The sequence below is a fragment of the Papio anubis genome, chromosome 8, assembly GCF_008728515.1.
Source record: "Papio anubis isolate 15944 chromosome 8, Panubis1.0, whole genome shotgun sequence".
Classification (NCBI taxonomy): domain Eukaryota; kingdom Metazoa; phylum Chordata; class Mammalia; order Primates; family Cercopithecidae; genus Papio; species Papio anubis.
In genome coordinates this window covers 132,279,694-132,288,198 of record NC_044983.1, presented here as the reverse complement: position 1 = coordinate 132,288,198, position 8,505 = coordinate 132,279,694, and the positions used below count along the sequence as shown (strand labels likewise).

At 33.5% G+C, this 8,505-nt stretch overlaps 1 long non-coding RNA gene across 2 annotated transcripts in view; it reads left to right on the top strand.

Annotated features, from left to right (window-relative positions):
- The first annotated feature begins 205 nt into the window (after positions 1-205).
- Positions 206-8,505, top strand: part of LOC108587390 — a 63,333-nt gene continuing 55,033 nt past the window's right edge. Inside the window, exon 1 of one of the 2 annotated variants that reach the window (XR_002524045.2) lies at positions 206-683. This is a non-coding gene — a long non-coding RNA (uncharacterized LOC108587390). The remainder of the gene's footprint in view (positions 684-8,505) is intronic. The other variant, XR_004185959.1, reaches the window with a different exon arrangement.

Sequence of the window (8,505 nt, the reverse complement as noted above, 5' to 3'; positions counted from 1 at the left end):
GCTGGAGTGCAGTGGCCGGATCTCAGCTCACTGCAAGCTCCACCTCCCGGGTTCACGCCATTCTCCTGCCTCAGCCTCCCGAGTAGCTGGGACTACAGGCGCCCACCACCTCGCCCAGCTAAGTTTTCGTATTTTTTAGGTAGAGACGGGGTTTCACCGTGTCAGCCAGGATGGTCTCGATCTCCTGACCTTGTGATCCGCCCGTCTCGGCCTCCCAAAGTGCTGGGATTACAGGCTTGAGCCACCGCGCCCGGCCTGGGATAAGACATTTTTGAAAGACATATCTCTTAAAAGATACATAGCTATAAAATGGCTGTATAATTGCAGAACACGTACTAGAAGATTTTAGTAAAAATATTAGGCAGAATTATTCCTTTGTGCTTACCAATCATTTTTTCCCCACCTAGATACACAGCAAGACCACAGTTTCTAGTTCTCTTGTATTTGAGTGGGGCGCATTCCGGCCGCTAAATGTAGTGGAAAATGTTTGCCACTCCCAGGTCTAGTTACTAAATTGTTTTTACAAGATTCTCCACACTCTCTCCACGCAGCTGGATGCAGAAGAGTGAGACACAAGGCCACCTGGTGGAAGGGGCCAGCCATCCTCACTGACTTCACCACTTGGAAGGAAGCTATGGAGGAGAATTGCCCAGACAACTACAACTGCATCAGACTTCGCCTCGGTAAGAAATAGATCTTTATTACGTTAAAATAGGTCCCTGGAATTTGGGTTTTATTTGTTATAGTAGCTAGTGTTATTTTTACTGAAATGGATCTCCGCTGGGCGCAGTGGCTCAAGCCTGTAATCCCAGCACTTTGGGAGGCCGGGGCGGGTGGATCACGAGGTCAGGAGATCCAGACCACCCTGGTTAACACGGTGAAACCCCGTCTCTACTAAAACTACAAAAAATTAGCCGGGTGAGGTGGTGGGCGCCTGTAGTCCCAGCTACTCGGGAGGCTGAGGCCACAGAATGGTGTGAACCCGGGAGGCAGAGTTTGCAGTGAGCCGAGATCGCGCCACTGCACTCCAGCCTGGGCGACAGAGCGAGACTCCGTCTCAAACTAACTAACTAACTAACTAACTAACTAAATAAATAAAATGGATCTCATGGTTCTGTAAAGCTGCAACATGCTTAAAAATGTTCAGGCACAATGACCAAACAACAGGAAGCCAGTAAAGGACTTCATACAATTTAGTTCTGGATCAATGCATTATCTGGCCTTTTTCTGGGTCTTTGTTAGACTTTGACATCCAATTAGTGGATTGTTAAGACACCTATATGCATTAGCACACATTCAATTGTGAGTTTTAAACCCTCTATTCGTCTCTCTTTTCAATTTGTAATTAATTTCCCTTGTGTGATTAAATTAATGGTCTAGGAACGGGTTTTGATTACATTATCTCATTTGATTCTCGTTAGAAGTTTCAGTTAACACACGAAAGCTATCAGTTTTGAAGGTTTCTACATTCCGTGTCCTCTTGCTTATACTGGAAGAGTCAGAACCAAAACAAAACTTAGAGGAGTTTCTTTTTTTTCTAATTGCATCTATACTTCAGTCCTAAAATAATAAAAAAATTGTATTAAAAAAGTTTCCACAGTTTAATAAGAAAAAAATCAAAATATACAATACAGAATTTTAAAAATGTTTATAACAAATTTTGCCTAGTTTTTGTTAGTTGAGAAAATTAAAGTTGATAACTTTTTAAAGTATGTGAAAATCAGTATCAAATTAACTTGAATGTAGTATGCTTAGAGTCTGTAAAATTCAGAAATGTGTGTGTAGGCATGTTTGTTAATGATGAGTACTTTTACACTTTCATAAAAGTAAAGGGTATATTAATTCACCTCTATATAACTGCCAACCATCAGTAGAAATTATCAAGATGTTGTAATAGTTGCTACTTCAACCTCCAATCTTATTTTAATTATTTTATATATTGTTTTATTACAAAGAAATACATGATGTTACCCATTTATATTTTAACACAAATATATAAAATGTTTGAACGTATTCTTAAAAAACATCAAAAACTTATAATTATTTGTTCTTATCTAATATCTAGGCTACATTTAAATTTTCTCAATAGTATAAAATGTATCTTTTAACATAATTAGGATCCAAACATATTTTACCTATTATGTTTCTAAAAATAAATATTGACTCTTTGAATGTAAATCCCCCTCAATTTATATATACATATATATATAATCATTAAATTGATTTTTGAAAAACCTAGGTTTTGTCTTGTGTACTATCCCATATTCCATAATGATCTATTTGCTATTTCAAAATGATTCTTAACTTAGTCTTTTGTCCCGTTTTTCTTGTAAAAAATAAAATTAGCACTAAATTATTGATTAAAGTTAGACATTTTTGGCAAGAATACGTCTATGCTGTGCTGTATGCAAATACCAGTTGCAAAATCTTTTTGTATCTCACTTTTGATTAACTTAAATTTCATTCATGGCCTCAGAATCTCAGAAGATGACTGACAGATGACGCCACTGAGAAGTTCTGTTTGTGTGTGTGCATGTGTATTTAATGAATATTTCATCTAATAATTTCATCCATTGATATTTGTTGCCTGGCAATGAGGTGATTTTTCTAAGCCTATAATTCCTTCTATTTTAATTATCTATATTTATTTTATATAAAACTAACCCTCATTAATTATTATTTAACTAAAATGCAGTTTATGTAAGGAAAGCTGGATATATGTTTAACATTTTCCCTTTAATTGCTAATTTTCTGAATGAGATATTTTTCAAAATCTTACATAGTGAGTATACATTGCACCATTTTATTTACTAATATAATGTTAAAAATTTTTACGCATATATTCATGAAAGATATCAATCCATAACTTATTTGTATGTGTGTACGTTTGTGTGTGTGTGATTTCCTTGTCAAGTTTTGGTATAAGACTTATGTCTGCCTCGGCCAGGCGCTGTGGCTCATGCCTGTAATCCCAGCACTTTGGGAGGCCGAGGTGGGTGGATCACGAGGTCATGAGATCGAGACCATGCTGGCTAACACGGTGAAATCCTGTCTTTACTAAAAATACAAAAAATTAGCTAGGAGTGGTGGTGGGCGCCTGTAATCCCAGCTACCTGGGAGGCTGAGGCTGTAGTATGGCATGAACCCTGGAGGCGGAGTTTGCAGTGAGCCGAGATCACACCATTGCACTCCAGCCTGGGCCACAGAGGGAGACTCCATCTCAAAACAAAACAAAAAAAGACTTATTTCTACCTCATAAGAGACAAAGTATTCTCTCCTCAATTCATTCCTACGAGTTTCAAAAATATTTTTATGTTAATATTTGAAAGTTCTAATAACTTAATTTTTTGAATTTTGTATTATTTTTTACTTTAGTATAATTAATATAAATAATTGAACATATTTAGTGTATACATTTATTTCAGTTTAAACATATGTATAAACCTGTGGTACCATCACCACAATCAAGGTATTTTATATATATGTGTGTGTGTGTGTATATATATACACTCCTAAAATGTCCTTTGTCCTTTGTGTGTGTGTATGTGTGTGTGTGTGTGTATGTTTATATGCATTTGTCATAAGAACACATGCCATGATATCTATTCTCATATTTTAAAGTGCACAATACTGAAATATTAACTACAGACACTATGTTGTATGCCAGATCTCTAGAACTTACTCATCTTGCAGAACTGAAACTTTATATCAATTGAATTTCAATTCTCCAATTCCCCCTCTTTAGTTACTAATAAATACCATTCTATTTTATGTTTCTATGAATTTGACTGTTTTAGAAATTTCATATAAGTGGAATCATACAGTATTAGCTCTTTCTGTAATTAATATATTAACTTAGAATAAAATATCCTTTAAATTCATTCATATTATTGTAACTGGTACAATTTCCTTCTTTTATAAGGCTAAATGATATTTGATTCTATGTATATATCACATTTTCTTTTTCCACTCATTTTTTGATGGACATTTAGATTACTTCTTTCTTCATTACTTATGTTCTGTATCATTTATTTCTGCTCCAATCTGTATAAATTTCTTCATTTCACTTATTTTGTGTTTACCTTGCTCGTCTTAATCTAGATGCTTAAAGATGAATCTTAAGTTACTGACTTTATATAGTTTGTTTCATTTACAATATAAACATTAAAACCTATATTTTTCATTGAGCACTGCTTTATCTACATCCCACAAATTCTGATGTTTTATTTGTATTGTAAATAAATTTGAAATATTTTTTTAAAATTTCATTGTAATTTCTTCCTTAACATTTGTCAGCATGTTAAATTTCTAAATCTTTGGGAGGCTTCTATATTTGCTTATCAAAACACTTTCAATTATTTCAGTATCACTTTAATGTGTCAGTTTTCTTTTTGCTATAATTCTTTTCATTTTTAAGTGGTTATTCTGGAGAATGCAGTATCAGAGATAATATTTAAACACTATACATAAAATATAAGAACCATGCAATAATGAAGTTTAATTTACCACCATCCCTCTCCTTTACACAAAGTAGTTGTATATGTTGTATACGTCATACTGGCATACAAAATAAATCTACAGTGACAATGTTATTCTTTATTTCTGACTCTGAATGTATTATAAAAGATTAAGGAAAAAAATCACTTTATGTTTACACCCCCCGTTCATTATTTCTAGGACTCTGTATTCCTTATCTAAGATTCCCTCTGGTCTTGTTTCCCTTCAGCCTAAAAATCTTCCCATAGCATTTCACATACCGCAGGTCTGCTGGTAAAAATTCCCTTTTATTGCTCATTTACAAATAAGGAAGAATAAAGAAAAATGCCTTATTTTCCCTTAATTGTAAAAAAAAGTATGAACATAATATTTTTTGTTGAGATGATCATCTTCTCTCGCCCTTCTAGATTTGTGTTTCTACTCTCTTCTGGCCTGCATTCTTTCTGATGAGACGTTGGCAGCCATTTCTATTGCCATTGTCCTGTAGGGATCACTGCACTAGTCTCTGGATCCTTTCAAATTTTAACTTTGATTTCTAACAAGATGAACATGTTATTTCTAGCTTTGGACTTACCTTCCTTAGGGTTCACTGAACTTGTTGAATCTATACATTTGTATTCTACTACTTGGGAGAACTTTGTGAGCATTACTTGGAACCAACCCAAATGCCCATCAGTGATAGTTTGGATAAAGAAAACGTGGCACATATACACTATGGAATATTATGCAGCCATAAAAAGGATGAGTTCATGTCCTTTGCAGGGACATGGATGAAGCTGGAAACCATCCTTCTCAGCAAACTAACACAAGAACAGAAAACCAAACACCACATGTTCTCACTCATAAGTGGGAGTTGAACAATGAGAACACATGGACACAGGGAGGGGAACAACACACACGGGGATCTGTCAGGGGGTGGAGGGTTAGGGAAGGGTTAGCATTCGGAGAAATACTTAATGTAGATGACAGGCTGATGGGTGCAGCAAACCACCATGGCATGTGTATACCTATGTAACAAACCTGCACATTCTGCTCATGTACCCCAGAACTTAAAGTATAATTTAAAAAAATGAAAAAGAAATTTCCTTCTGACCCATTTTTACTTCCTTTTCTTCTGGAACTTCAGTTATAAGTATGCTATTTTTGATACTGTTCCACATATCACTGAGACTCTGACATATACGTGTGTGTGTTTGTGTGTGTATATTTGCTCACAATTCTTCCAACTGAATATGTACATACACACATACACATAGATATGTGTATATATGTGTATATGTGTGTGTATACAGAAACGAGAAAGCTAGAGAGAAAAGGCTCTGAATTCTGCATACACATATATACACATTTCTATATGTAAACATATATACATGTTCTTTATATATACACACATAAATTATATAGGTATATGTATATATACATTATGAACCATACATAAACATGTATCTATATAAACATGTATCTATGTAACCTATATATAAACATGTATCTATGTATCTAACCCAAATGTAAACATGAACAATGTATACATTATATACATATGTATATATAGTTACTATAATACATGTGTACATATGGATCAATTATATATATACACATGTGTGTATATTAATGTACACGTGTATATATGCACATATGCAAATATATTTTTACATATATACATATGTATAAATGTGTTAATTATATACATATATGTGTATACAGATACATTTATGTGTATGTGTATATAGATACATATGTACTATATATACGTATGTGTGTATATATACACATATAATGTATATATGTATATGTATGTGTGTGTATATATACATATAGAGGAAGGAGATGTGTATAATATATATTTGCTCACAATTCTTCCAATTGACTAATTTGTATAGATTAATCTATCTTCAAGTTCGCTGATTCTTTTTAAATTTCAATGTTGGTAACTACATGAAAATAATGTACATATATATTTTTAAAAATTCAAATGTATTTTTCATTTCCAGAATTCCCATTTTATTCTTTATAGTTTCTGTTTTTTTACTAAGATTTATTACTTGTTTATGCACCATGAGCATCTTTTTTATTATTCTTGAGTATGATTACAATAGCTGCTCTAAAATCATCATCTGCTATTTTATCACCTGTCATTTCAGGGTTGATCTTTGTTTCTTGTCTCTTATATATGAGTCATATTTTCCTCTTTTTCATATATCTAACAATTTGGATAATTTAAAATCGTATCTTAGGCCTCATGAACAACATATTTTAGAGATTCTGTTATGCTCTTCTCAACACTATTAATTTTGTTTTGCTTTGCTTTGCTTTCTCAAGCAGTCAGTTAACTCGACTGAACTCAACCTCTAGTTCTCTACTACACAGGGCAATCGTTGAAATATGTTTTAACCTTAGCTGGAATGCTAAAAATCTGCCCCATACATGTGTAGTTCAAAAATCAGTGAGAGCTTTGGGCAGACGCTGTATGCAGAATTCGTAGCCTTTTCTCTCTAGCTGTCTCATTTATGCAATATTCACCACACGTTCCAGATGTTGTCATTGCCTAGAACCCTGTCCTCTAGTTTTTAAAACCAGAAAGATTTCAAGTTTCTCTTCAAGTTCTAGGTACCCCTCATACCCGGATAGAGGCTACCCTCAGTCCAAGAATTATCGAAAGAAGTGCCTCTTTTCTAAGGTTAGAGCTTCCTCTCGTTTCTGCCTAATGTTATCACTCCTCTGTGTCTGTAATTGGTTTCCATTTTATGTTTTAAGAGTGTACAAAGTTATCTAAGGGATGATAAACCCACTAGGAGCTATTCCACCACTACCAGATGTGAACGTTTTTCTCAGTGTAGTTTTAATTTGCATTCTTTTCATATTAGAGGAAAAATACACTACAACATACCTTTTTTTAAGTTTAATGGTAAACATTTATTCTTCTGTGAACTATTTGTTCATATATTGCCCATTTTTGTATCTTGTGGGTAATTGTCTCTGTCATTTTTAAAGTTATTTATACATTAATGAGACACTCCTGAATCTATAAATCTTATATTTTTATTTTTACTTCATTCAGGATTGTTAGCCACAGTTAGGCTTTTAATAATTATACATTGAATGAATAAATACATCACTAGATACATTGATCCAACACATGGTGTAGATATTATGTTAATGGAGATATCTTTAAATTCATGAGGAGATATCCATAACTTCATGGGGAAGTTAGCAGACCTTTAAAGTTAACAGACATGTTTAATCTTTAAGGTAAAGTTTAAAGCACTTTGTTATTAGGCTGAAATTCTGAATTTCCAGCTAAATTTTACAGCATTACTGTATCCTGAACTTGATGACATGGTGGTAAATTTAAATTGAGACTCTGACTTTCTGCCTGGCTATGCGTATACTGTTTAATATTTTTTGTATGTATTTGCACTTCACTTTCTGATTTCTTAGAGTGAGGGTCTTAGAGGGAAAATAATTTAATTAATGTGCATAATAACAAGCCCATAATATAAAATAAAATATACACTTAGCAATATATAATTCATCAGTTGAGGCTTTGTCCTTTCTTCTAGACTTGTTTTCATAATTATGCTTTCATCATTTCTAATGAGCTGTCAATTACCTATGCAAATTAAGTGCAGCAGACATTAAAAGGTGTTTATATTAGTATCATAATAACGGTGCTATGATTTTATGAGATGGCTGTGATTCATGCAAGCTTTCAACAAAGGGCCTATACCTGAGGCTGCTATTTATTTTTGTCAATGATGTATATCTGCTTTCAAGAAAAATTTATAAATAGAATTGTAAACCTTTAATGGAAATTTAGAATCTTTCCAATTTTGTATTTTATAAGGCCACACAACTGTTGCCACAATTAGGCTGCTAAACACCCCAAAATGTGGCATTTTGGTTACTAGTCATAAGCTGAGAATGGAATATTTTCCCCTATCCATTTCTATTATGTCAACATCTAGTACTATGAACTTCGTTGACTCCAGCTTTGCTACTTCTTTTCAA